The 13,960-nt window shown below is 47.6% G+C and overlaps 1 pseudogene across 1 annotated transcript; it reads right to left on the bottom strand.

The window, feature by feature from the left end:
* Positions 1–283: 283 nt before the first annotated feature.
* On the bottom strand, positions 284–13,309 carry LOC144952651 (E3 ubiquitin/ISG15 ligase TRIM25-like; annotated as a pseudogene). Its single transcript, XR_013640665.1, has 6 exons — positions 12,749–13,309; positions 6,450–6,545; positions 5,405–5,638; positions 3,203–3,225; positions 2,622–2,716; positions 284–834 (listed from the first exon to the last, which is right to left on the bottom strand). The product of XR_013640665.1 is annotated as an E3 ubiquitin/ISG15 ligase TRIM25-like (transcript).
* Positions 13,310–13,960: the final 651 nt, after the last annotated feature.

Consider the following 13,960-nt stretch of genomic DNA (forward strand, 5'->3'; position numbering starts at 1 on the left):
ACCCTCCCCTTCCATGCTCACCTCACCCTTCATTCAATTTTCACCTCACCCTCCCATCACCCCACCCTCCCCGAACCCTCACCTTGCCTCACCATCGCCTCTCCCCCCTCCTTCCCATCTTCTCCTCTCCTCACCCTTCACCCTCCACGCTTACCTGTCCCCTTCCCTCACCTTCCCCTCTAATCTCCCCTCACCCTCACTTCACCCTCTCCTCACCATCCCCCCTTTCATCAGTTTATTGGGTTTTCGCCTCAGTTTCTTGGGGTTCTAATATTCCTCATCTTCAGGATGCACGATTCAAATCCACAATCTTCAATGGTTCATTACAATACCCCACCCACATCCCAGGGTAGAGAGGCTGCAAGAATCTCTGCCGGACCTCGTGGATCACCTCCATGGAGTCGACACGATAAAACTCCAGGAACCCCCCCTCCCAATGCAGGTGAAGCCCGATTCTGCGGGGGGAGGGGGCCCCCCTCACCGACAGTCCAGTCTCCACTCCACCATGAACCACTGCGAAGCTGTCGTCACGTTTCTCTAAACACCAGGATGCATCGTTCCGTCCCAGCTGCAATGCAGCACCACCCCCTTTCCGTGGGATCGTCCCGTACGCGACTCCAACCCGACACCACCGCGCGTCCCCCACGTCCACCTCCCAGTAGTGGTGGCCCGACGAGAAGCTCTCACAGCACAGGGCTTGTGACCAGCCATCAAACCGGTGTGGGTGATCGAGGCGACCCTGGGAAACACCGGTCCACTTTATTGTCCTGAGTTCCGAGGAGATCTGGAGTTGGTTATGAGCTGAGTTTGTGTCCAGAGTCGGTGAGCATTCGTCTGTGACAACAGCGATCACAACATAACTACAGGACACCATCATTACCATTACCATCTATATTCACCACATCAACATCATCAACCATCATCTTCACCATCAACCATCACAGCACAAAAAACACCTAAATCACCACCAACATCATCAATATGATGAACATCACCAACATCACTATCGCCATCAGCAACATCACAAACATAATCATCACCACTATCACTACTATTACTTCAACCATCACCAGTTCCCATCACCACCATCTAAAATACCCTTTGGTTCTTGCGGTAAAATCACGTAGGTAAAACATTTAAATAAAACAAAATATAATATATCATGACGTTTCGATAGCAACACAAGTGGAAAAAAATATCCAGCAGTGGAACTGCTGAACCAGCGAGAGAGCTGTTACAGCAAGAGGTTATATATGTGGCGGTGGGCAAGCAAGCGGGGTCTGAGCTGGAAAGGAATTCCATCCCCGGACGCAAGCACGTCAGTTGTGTTAATGGGGGAGATTATGGAGAGAGAGATTAGGGAGAGAGATTAGCATGAAATGTGCTTCCGTCGCCGCATAAGAGTATCATCCCCGCATGCGCGCACAACAGCAGTGTTAATGGGAGATTAGCACTATGTTGATGGTAGTGATTAGGCAGGGAAATTAGGGAAATTAGTAAGTTAATGTCATTTCTATGTGTAAAACAAGCTGCGGTGCTGCCAACTACGCTGTGAGGCAAGCGCTTGCTTGCACATCGCCACATATATAACATTGGTATAAGAGCTCTCTCGCTGGTTCAGCAGTTCCACTGCTGGATATTTTTTTCTGCCTGCGGACGATCGCTTGTGTTGCTATGGAAACGTCGTGATATTTTTTTTTTTTTCTACGTGACTTTACCAAAAGAACCAAAGAGTATGGATTCCTGCAGTCACGAAAGCTTCAAATCACCATCTAACATCTTCATCACTATCACCAACAACACGAGCAGCATCATTATAATCATCACAACGACCATCGAAACCCTCAATACCACCATCACTACCATTATCACCATCAGCAAAATCATCACAACCATCACCAACTATATTATCATCAATGTCACCATCATTATCACCACGACCATCACTGCCATCACCACGACCAAAACCATCACCAATGCTATCACCATTCACATCACTCACATTATCAGTAATATCAGCTTCATTACCACCATCCTCATCACAACCACTATCACCATCATTATGACCATTACCAACATCAGGAACTCATTTGAGGTTGAAACTGCCTAGCAGAGGCGGAGGAATGGATCCGATATCACCTGCCACTGATGTTAGCAATGGCAGGTAATCAAGCCCAGTAAACTGGGTTTATAGTGCAGTGTGCTAACCACTTTGCCATCGCTAACCCCACCTACAGATGCATAGAGACATTCACAGGCACACACCGCATCTCAATATCGCAATTACCCATGACTGGTAATGCTTATTATTTACCAAAAAACACCACACTGAGTATCATGGCTCTGATCAGTCGGGTCCTAGATTAGGATATAAACATAGACTAAAATCCCTTGTGTAGCCTTAACACACTGTCAGAAAAGTCATCACCTTTAAAAGCTGGCACGGCCAACAAGGGGGTGGGTGGCCAGCACTACACCTGGCCACCTTTGTCTCCCTAGTGGTGATGTTTTCACAAAACACCAGGTACTCATTTGAGGTTGAGTCGACCTCTTGCACACACACGGAGATAATTTATTGTCAAGACCACCCAATCACCCATGATTCACACTGAAGAACTCACACAGGAGTTTGACTGCATTTGTCTCCAGGACTTGAAGTGAGGCAATGTCCTGTTGGCTGCGAGCTGAGGGTGGAGCTGAAGTAACCCTCCCTGCCCTGTGAAAGCAGAGCAGACACGGCCACTGTCTCACATTGAGCATCGTCATTCACAGGATCATCAAAGCTCCATTACATAGATACTCATCACAGCTTCATCACACGCGGAATCATCACAGCTCCATCACATCTAGACTCATCACAGAAAGCATAATAACTCATCACAACTTCTTACAACATCACCACACAGCATTACTATCACCACACTTAGAATCATCACACACAGCACCATCACACAGCATCACCACGCAGTATCAGAGACAAAGCATCACTACACACAGCATCATCACACAGCATCATCACACAGCATTATCACACAGCATCATCACGCAAAATATCTTCACACACAGCATCTTCACACGCAACATCACCACACACAATTTCACCACACGGCATCATCACATACAGCCAATGTCTCACTGCCCACGCCCCACACTCAATCCCATCTTTTCGTGTGTCGAGCCGTGAGTGAAAGTCGTCTTTTACCTGCGTGTCTCCTCCAGGTGCCCCTGTGGGAGAGAGATGCATTACTATGACTCTACTTCGATTCCCTTGCATTCAATGGAGTTCCCACTGCAAAACTGTCTGTGGAATATGAACCCCAAAGTCTTGGCTTATGACCCAATGATCACCAACACTAACTTACGGGGAAATTATGTCAGTGAGACTTGTTGATAGTCAACTATAAACTACAAATTTTTTTCCCAGGAAAGGTCCACGGAGCTATATGATTCTTTTTCAGAAGCGACGTGGCCCCAACTGATAGCTCAACAAAGTGGTTCATCACGTAGAAATTTATAACAGCCCAATCCTCTAAACGCACGTTTCCAAATGTGGAGGGAAAAACTGGAGGACCCGATTAAAAGCCATGCGACCATGGAGAGAGACATGCAAATTACAAATATATAGTGATGTCCTCGACCTCCGGTATACTAGGCGACGTAGTTACCATCTCGCCACCCCTATGAGGACCAACACTGAATTGTAGGGCAAATATTTCAGAGTGAGACCGGTTGATATTGATCTGTGTTGAGTAAATTGGGACTTGAAATGTTTGACGTTACCAATGCACATGGTGCAGGTCTTGTAGAAGTGATGTTCAGGACACAATTATATAATTAATAAGTGTATGAGACCTCGTATTTATTTTAGCTTCCATAATACGAACAAGAGGAGGCTCACAAAGTAAGAAGCAGCGATGACATCGGCTCGTGAGCAGGCGCTGGTAGATTGTTGCATTGCGGCATCATGAGATTTGGCAATGGCTTGGGGAGGCCTTCATCTATCAGTGGATAGATCATGGCTAATGATAATCATGAATACCGTGTAAATTGTTGTATGATTTAAAAAGTGCAATTCCAATACCATTTATATTATATTCACAATGAAACAAACTTAATGGGAATCTGTTAAAGGACGCGAGAGAGAGAAAAATCATTATCTCATCAAAACACTATGCCACAGAGCTCATGGCATCTCTGACCAACACCACCTGGCCAGTGAATTAAAACATGTAAATCGGGCCCTCAAGATGAACGGATACTCTGACCGCACTATCCGCCAAGCTGTTTCTCCCACCATACAGAAACAGCCACTTGAAACTCCGATCAAAACTATCACGTTGCTATACATAGCAGGCGTGACCAAAAAGATCTCCGAAATTCTAAACAAATATAAGATCCAAGTCCGATTCAGACAAGTAAATAAAATCCGTGATCTAATGCCATCTGTAAAAGATGTCATTCCTGACTTGCAATACCCTGGAGTCTATAAACTGAGTTGCAGCTGTGGTGATTGTTACATTGGGGAAACGAAACGTCATGTCTCCGATCTTGTCCGCGAGCACAAGTCAGATCTGAAACACGGCAAAATTGAGTCTTCCGCCATTGCCGATAATTGCTACAACGCGGTGGGCTCTCATGATATTGTCTTTTCCGTAACCAAGGTGCTCTGCAAACCTTCTGGCTACCATCAAAGATTTGTTCACGAAGCCATCCAGATATACAAACACAGACATAACTTCAACCGTGATGATGTGTACAAACTGAGTAATCATTGCAAATATGTTATTAACCATGTAAAAAAGATTTAACTACGCATATTTGTACCATCTTATTTGATAGGTACTATTCTACTTTACCGAGTGTTGACATCCCCAGCGTTTAACAGTACTGCTTTTTTGTATTGGGATTTTCAGCCAACACCGGCCGCAACCCCGAGTTGAGATGCACCAATTGTTCTCTTTTAGCCCCGCCCACCCCCCAACACGTTGCATTCCCTGGCTACCACATTCAGATAAGCCCCTTCCCCCCTCACCCTTAACATGTATTTAAGAGCTTGTCTCTTGGATTTTTCCTCACTTGATATAGTAAATTTAGCTGTGACGGTCCCACCTGATGACGGAGACTTGTGCTGCCTCCGAAACGTCGTGATTTATTATTTTATTTCTATTATTATTTCTATTTAATTTGTTACCTACGTGACTTTACTGATAAAACCTAAGAGTACGGGAGAGAGAATTGATTTAACTGTGAAAATATGAGCTGGCCTTCCAAATGACAGCAACTGGAGCTGCAATACGGATCCATGACTGGAGCTGTGTTCTCAAGCCCATGAGATGCGAGCTCTCATTCAGGAGCCTCCCTCTTCTGCTGCTGCCAATAGCGACACTGGAAACTAATTCCTCACCTGCAGAAACGCGAATGAGTCACTCTCCTGCGCTCGGGTCTGCAGGCGAGTGGCTACTGCCTGGAGCTCTCTGATCTCGCGCTGGTAGTGAGCGATCTTCTTCTTGATCTGATACAGCAGCTCGCGCCCTTTCTGCTCCACTTGCTCTAAAGCCGCCTTCTCCTCCGCATCCAACGCTGCTCTCGCGCGGGTGAATCTGACCGAGATTGAGGCCTTTTCATCTGTCATGGATCCCTGCAAAGAGAAACAAATGCCACCTCTGTTCATTAAATGTCTGGTCCTTTGTGAAATGGCATTCAAGTCGGTGTGACCCGAGTGCAACTCTAAGATGTCCAGACAGTGATACGAGTCCGCAGCACTGAGGCCTCCTTCTTCATCTGATAACGCCACTTTGCTTTTTCAGTACAACACGATTCGGGGGCTGTGAGGCATTGAAATAATAAAATACCATCAGGAGTACATTTATGGTCCGTGTCTTTCTCATTGCGTAAGACTCTCAGGACGATGCTTTATTTACCTTCACATGAAACGAAGGGAAATCTGTAATTTGCCGTCAACAAGTAGAGCCTTAATGAAATGGGAAATTAGGCCAATTCCTCTTTAAATGAATGTTTTGAATGTGAGAAAAACACATATGTATGGATGAAGAAAGGGGATCATGAAACCTCTTGTAATACTAGCACCTGGTCACTCTAACGCCTGATTGGTTTCACTAAAAGAGTGTACAACAGTCTGTGTGTGATCCACCAACTCTGCCACCAGAGTATTGGATAAGAGGTACGTACCACCTCATCTGACCAATATAGTTAACAGTCGTTGAAGTGGTAAGTTGTATGGAGATATGGGAATGTGGAATTTCCACCACTGATTGAGTTTCTCAGTGGAGATGAGAACCACCTCTTTACTCGTCCTGATTATTGAGGTGCTTTGACTGTTGTGTCTTTAGACCCACAATGTGTTCAGAGTGAATGAATGGAGTTGTTCTCCATCACAAATACTACTCAGAGTTGAGTCACGGGGTCACAGTCCGGCCCAGATGCGGTACCTGCACGTCCCTGAGAGCAGCCTCCATCCGCCTCACGGACTCCTCCACCTCCCTCCTCTTCTCCTGCACCACCCGCAACTCCTCTTCCACTTGTTTCTGTGAGAGACGTCACCAGGGGAGACTCCACCCACTCTCTGAGCGTCCCCTCTCATCCCGCCCCACGCGAACCCTCCACAGTGACGGGGGCAGTAGCCCTGGTGCAGCGATGGAGGCTGGGGGAGCAAGGGCTGAAGGGAACTGATTTCACGAGGAGCTCAAACTTGCGCAGGGCTTCCTAAGTAGTGGGTCGGGCTACCTGTGCAGTGGGTGGAGCTACCTAGAGGGTGGGGCTACCTGAGTAGTGGGTGGAGCTGCCCGAGAAGTGGGTGGAGCTACCTGAGTAGTGGGTGGAGCTGCATCAGCAGTGGGCAAAGTTACCTGCGTAGTGGGTGGGGATACAGGTGTGGGTGGGGCTACCTGCGTAGTGGGTTGGGGTACCTACGTAGTGGTTGGGGTTACATATGTAGTGGGTGGGGCTACCTGCATCGTGCGTTGGGCTACCTGCTTAGTGGGTGGGGCTACCTGAGCAGTGCGCGTGGCTACTGGAGTAGAGGGTGGGACTACCCGAGTAATGAGCGGGGTTACCCAAGTCGTGGGCGGGGCTAACCGAGTAGTGGGTTGGGCTACCCGAGTAGTGGGTGGGGCTACCTGCATAGTGGTTGGGGCAACATGTAGTGGGTGGGGCTACCTGCGTAGTGGGTTTGGCTTCCTGCTTTGTGGGTGTGGCTGCCTGAGTAGTGGACGGTGCTGAGTAGTCCATGTTGTGAGAGGTGGTAACAGGTAAAGTACAGGATGGCCATAAATGGCGAAATATGGTGGGTGGTTCGACCACCTGGGCCACTTCGGTAACCAAGAAGGCCTGTCTGGATTCAACTGGAAACACGCTGGCTAACGGAGCTCTGGTTAGCCACTTAGGCTAAGGGAGTAAACCCTGATAAAATCCTGGGTGGATACCAAGTGGCCAACGGCCCACCTCGGTGGGGTAGATGAGCTCCGGTTAAGTTGGCCAACGGCATATGACGGAGAAGACACTGGATGTCTGGTGCTTCAGGACAAGCCTTCTAATCGTCTTGGTTTTCTGTCTCGTCATTGGACCCAGGCTTGGTTCCTGGTTAAGCCCCGTGCGGTAGCTGGTGTGCAACAGACACTGCACGTAAATTAATTCACGCACTGGCACCCTCCAGAGGAGATGTGCCATCGCACCACCACACTACACACCCAAAGCCCTTGGGCGATTGGCAAGTGGCGAGCGGGGCAGGCCTATGCGGTTCGAAGCTCCTAGTCATAACCCAGCACCAAGGCGGCAGCTATTAGAAGGTCGTCATGCACTCGGATTAGGCAGGAGTGCATCCCGGCAGCTGTAGCTGTGACTGAGAAGCCCACAAGGATCCACTCTGCTCACCCCAAATTGGGAGGAGGCTAGAAAATGTGCCCTAAACATAGACTGCCGAGCAACATCCTATCTCGCTTACCGCGACCAGAGGGAACATCAATAATTGCGGTCGAAACAAAAATAAATACAGTAAAACCTTGGATTGCGAGTAACTTGGTCTGCGAGTGTTTTTCAAGACAAGCATTTTTTTTAATTTAAATATTAATTTGATAAACGAGCGAGGTATTGCAATACGAGTACTGTAGTACATGCAGTATACGCTTTGTCTGCCGAGCGTCACGTGATCACAACTGATATACGAATGCTTTGATATACGAGTGCTTTGGATTACAAACACGTTTCTGGAACGAATTATGCTCGCAATCCAAGGTTTTACTGTATAACCTAAACATTGGATCCTGGAATGTCAGCACCCTCACAAAAACCCAAACTCGCAAAGTCCAGAGCGCCAAACAGCTCTTGTGGCATGTGAGCTGAGACGATTTGATATCCATATTGCCGCCCTCAGCGAAATCCATCTGGTAGATGAAGGCCAACTGACTGAGCTAAGTGGAGGCTACATCTTTTAGAAGGGTAAACCAGTGCATGGACGCCTGCATGGTGTAGGGTTTGCAATCGACAACATGTTCATCAACAGCTTAAGTGAGCTCCCAATTGGTATCAATGAGCGTTTGATGACCCTACGCCTGAAATTCGCAATAGACCAACATGCAACCATCACCAGCACCTATGCACCAACACTGGACTCTAAAGAAGAGACTACGGAGACCTTCTACAGCCAACTCAACTAAATCCTTCAGAGTACACCAAAAACTGAAAAGCTGATTCTTCTCGGCGACTTCAATGCTCGAGTTTGGAGAGACCATCAAATGTGGAATGGTGTAATTGGTAAAGAGGGAGTTGGAAAGCCCAACTCCAATGGTCACCTTCTTCTTACAACCTGTTCTGAGCACGACCTGACAATCACCAACACCCTATACCGGCAGAAGAATAGCTGTAAGACCTCCTGGTGCCACCCTCGATCACACCAATGGCATTCACTGGACTACGTGATTGTCAGGAAGTTTGACAGCACAGACGTCCGCATCACTCGTGCCATGATCAATGCAGACGATTCCTGGACTGACCACAGACTAATTCGATCAGTAGTGACTCTCAAACTAAACCACAAAACATGAACCGACCAAAACTACGGAGGAAAAGACTCAATGTAACCAGACTAAAAGACCCAGCAGTACAGGCCCGAGTGAAAAAACTTGCTCAAAGACTCAGCACCAACCAGGCTTCAGGAATTTTTCATGAGTACTGGACACAACTCAAGACGGCAGTTATAACCAGCTGTGAGCACACCATTGGCTACACAAGAAGGAAAAACTGATTAGTTTGATGACAACGACCAGGAAATGACAGGCCTCATTGACAAGAAGCAGAAAGCATTCATCGTCTGGCAACACAAACAGTCTAGACAGAAAAAAAAAATCATATAGGAGGCCAAATCGGAAGTACAAACTAAAATCCGGGAACTGAAGAACAACTGGTTCAGAAACAAAGCAGACGAATTACAACATCTTTCAGATTCCAATAACCCACGATTTTTTTAAAGCAACCAGTCTTATATGGACCATCAAAACAGGGCCTTGCACCACTTCAGTCTAAGGATGGGACAGAAATCTTCAAAGACAAAAATGCAATAATCTCCCGCTGGCAGGAACACTTCAGCTGCAACGCTGTTGTAGATGCTTCTATATTAAGTGAGATCCGCAACACTCTCCCACTGAGGATTTAGCTGGAGAACCAACGATGCTTGAAGTGGCTAATGCTGTCAAACAGATGAAACAGAACAAAACTAGTGGGCTAGAACAGATTCCTGCTGAGATTTACAAACATGGAAGACAATGCCTACTAGAACACCTGCACTCCCTCATGGCCAGGATCTGGAATGATGAAGATCTTCCCAACGAAGGGAAAGATTCCATCATTGTGACCATCTTCAAAAAAGGTGACAAGTCAGACTGTGACAACTACAGAGGAATCTCTCTTCTTACCACCACTGGAAAAATACTGGCAAGAATCCTACTAAACAGACTTCTACCACTTACTGAAAAACTCCTTCCTAAATCGCAGAGTGGCTTTCGACCTGGTAGGGGAACCTCAGACTTGATCTCCTCAGCCCGTCAACTCCAAGAGAAGTGCCAGGAACAGAGACTACCATTGTACATCGCCTTCTTTGACTTGACTAAAGCTATTGATTATGTTAATCGTGATGCACTATGGAGAATCCTTCTGAGATATGGCTGCCCAACAAAATGTGTTAACGTCCTCCATCTGTTGCATGATGGTATGAAGGCTGTCATCCTCTCTGATGGTGAAACCTTAGAGCCAATAGAAGTAAGGACCAGTGTGAAGCAAGGTTGCGTTATTGCACAAACTCTTTTCTCCATCTTCTTGGTGGGAATGCTTCATCTGACAGAGAACAGACTTCCCAGAGGCATAAATATCACATATAGGACAGACAGGAACATATTCAACATTAACCGTTTAAGAGCCAAGTCGAAAACATCCGTTATTATATTCCAATATGCTGATGATGCCCAAGTCAGTGCCTGCTCAGATGCTGACCTTCAGGTCATCATTGTCAACATATGTACAGATGCTTACAACAGGATGGGTCTAAAACTGAATACCAGAAAAACTAATATATTTTTCAACAAGCTCCGGGAGGACACCGACCACCCCCTACAATCATTACCAACAATGCAATACTATAGAAAGCGTTCCCAGTTTCCCATACTTAGGCAGCCATCTCTCTAGCAATGTCTTAATTGATTATGAAATCCAACATCGGATTTCCCGAGCTAGTGCTGCCATTGGCAAACTTAAGAACAGGGTCTTTGAAGACCACAACATTACCGCCATGACCAAAGTGGCCGTGTATAATGTTGTAATAATTCCAACCCTCTTATATGTTGCAGAAACCTGGACCACTTATAGTAAACACATAAAATCCCTCGAAATGTTTGATCAACGCTGTCTCAGGAAAATAGTAAACATCACATAGGAAGAAAGACAAACTAATATCATTGTCCTGGAGCGATCAAACTCATCTAGCATAAAGGCCATCATGATGAAGTATCAACTCAGATGGGCCGGTCACCTTGTGAGGATGAATGACTTGAGGCTTCCTAATCAAATCTTCTATTCCCAGCTCAGTGATGGATCACGTGCCCCCGGAGGTCAAAGGGAGTGTTTCCGTGACAACCTTAAAATGCATCTCAAGCGATGCCACGTAGATCCAAGAAACTGGAAAATCTATGCTCTTGATAGACCATCATGGAGAGCCAAAATAAACAATCGAACTCAGCATTTTGAGGCCGAGCGAAGAGAGTTGATGGCCAGGAAAAGAGCACGCTGAAAAGCACACACACCAGAGACAGAGACGACAAGTGGGAGCTCCAGGATGGACCATCCATGCCCCCACTGTGCCAAGATCTGCAGGTCACGGATTGGCCGATTCAGCCATCTCCGGACCCATGGCCAGCCAGGTCCACCTCACAACACAGACAAGTGACACCTGGAGGGAAATCAAACTCGACTTCGAGGGATCCCAGAAGAAGGTTTGGGCTACCTGAGCAGTGGGCAGGGCTACCTGAGCAGTGGGCAGGGCTACTGGAGCAGTGGGTGGGGCTACCCGAGTAATGAATGGGGTTTCCAAAGTGGATGGGGCTAAACGAGTAATGGGTGGGGCTACCAGAGCAGTGGGTGGGGCTACCTTAGTTGGTGGGGCTGAGTAGTGGGCGGTGTTGAGTAGTGGGTGGAGCTACTTGAGCAGTGGGTGGGGCTACCTGAGCAGTGGGTGGGGCTACTAGAGTAGTGGGTGGGGCTACTGTAGTAGGCGGGGCTACCATAATAGTGGGCGGGGCTGAGTAGTGGATGAACAGAGCACCGGAGTGGTGAGATGTTATCTGCCTTGCCTGCAATACAGGAGGCCGTGGGTTCAAACCCGCGCCTGATGCCTGTATAAATGGAGTTTTCATGTCTCTCTCCATGGTCGCATGGATTTTTCTCTGGGTCCTTCGGTTTTTCCGTCCACATTTATAAAGGTGTGTTTAGAGTGTTTGGTTGCCATACATTTAGACATGATAAGCCACTTCGTTGAGCTGTCATTTGTGGCCAGGTTGCCTCTGAAAAAGACCTACATAGGTCATTGAGCTTCATTTGGTAGAATAAAAAATAGTTTTAGTTTAGTTTTACATGGTACAATGAGGCGCTGCCATGTCACTGTAGAGTGTCCGAGAAATTCGGTAGAGAGCATCGTGATGAAAATATAAATACGGTCACGAAATACTTGGTCTGTGAAAATCACGTGACATTTCTGGAACACCACGTCCAGTGACCCGGTAGCTGCTGTAGAGTGTGGCGCTAAACTGGCACGGACCGGCACGAGGCGACCAAGCGGTGAGCACTGCAGCTCACGCAGTCCCAGTCGTTTTACATTTCATTAAAATTTTAGGGAATGCTCCCCTCTACCACAAACCACTTTTTGTATACGAACCACAGTCTATGCACTCACGTCATTTTGAGAACACAGTGTACGCATTAAATATATTCGTTTTTATTAAATATACTAAGAGCACATTTATCAATTTGTCATATAACAGAATTGATAATAACACATGTTGTTGTATTATTTCTGCACTATGACAACCTCAGCATACTTTATATTAAATCAAGGTTGTTAAAATTTGAAGAAACAATGGGAAGCTGAGAGAGGAATATTACAATATTTAGTTGGATATTATTGTTTCGTTAGTACTTGAAAATTATGACTTCACGCAGGAGAGGCTCCCGCTCACACAAACCGTCTCACCTCCCGTGTCTTGCGCTCATCCTCCAGCGTAGCCACATCGTGACCCTTGTGGTCTCCTGCGATGGTGCAGGTTGTGCAGACCAAGCTCTTGTCCTGTCGGCAGTAAAACTTGATCTTCTTTCTGTGCGTCTTGCACTTGCGTTCTTCAGGATTCGTGGCTGGATCCACCAGAACGTGGTCACTGAACTTCGGGTTCTCCTGATGAGGCTTTACATGAGTCACACAGTAGGAGGTTTCACACTTGAGGCAGGCCATCGAGGCAGCGGTCGTGCCATCGTTGCAGAAGTCACACAAGTCCACGGTGGCCATTTTCTCTGCAGCACTGCGCTTCTCCACCAAATTGGCGAGCGTGAAGTTCTTGCTCAGCTTGGGCCTCTGAGGGAAGGTCACTCGGCACTGCGGGCAGGAGAAGGACTTGGCCGAATCCCAGGCGTCTTCCACGCACTTGAGGCAGAACGAGTGGCCGCAGCTGAGCGTGCAGGGGCAGCGGAAGGCGTCCAGTCAGATGGGGCAGGTCAACTCCCCTGGAGCCTCGCTACCACTGGGAGCCGCACTCGCCATGCCCTGTGGCTCCACTCAGAGACGGGCGCTTGATGGAGCTCAGGCAGTCGCTGGCTGTAGCTCAGGCAGTCGCTGGCTGTACCTCAGGCAGCCACTGGCTGTAGCTTCAGATAGTATCTGGCTGGAGCTCAGGCAGTCTCTGGCTGTAGCTCAGGCAGTCTCTGGCTGTAGCTCAGACAGTCTCTGGCTGGGGCTCAGGCAGTCTCTGGCTGGGGCTCAGGCAGTCTCTGGCTGTAGCTCAGGCAGTCTCTGGCTGTAGCTCAGGCAGTCTCTGGCTGTAGCTCAGGCAGTCACTGTCTGTAGATCAGACAGTCTCTGGCTGTAGCTCAATCAAGTCACTGTCTGTAGATCAGACAGTCTCTGGCTGTAGCTCAGGCAGTCTCTGTCTGTAACTCAGGCAGTATCTGACTAACTCTGGCAGTCGCTGGCTGTAGCTCAGGCAGTCTCTGACTAACTCAGGCAGTATATGGCTGCAGCTCAGGCAGTCTCTGACTAACTCAGGCAGTCTCTGTAGCTCAGGCAGTCGCTGTCTGTTTCTCAGGCTGTCGCCAGCTGCGTCTGAGACGCTAAACGAGGAACAAGCCACGTAAATGGGCAACAAGGAAGCAGGAAGTCTTTCAGTTTGAGTTGCGTATTACGAGGCGCGCCCTG

Source organism: Lampetra fluviatilis, chromosome 69 (genome assembly GCF_964198595.1).
Source record: "Lampetra fluviatilis chromosome 69, kcLamFluv1.1, whole genome shotgun sequence".
Classification (NCBI taxonomy): Eukaryota; Metazoa; Chordata; class Hyperoartia; order Petromyzontiformes; family Petromyzontidae; genus Lampetra; species Lampetra fluviatilis.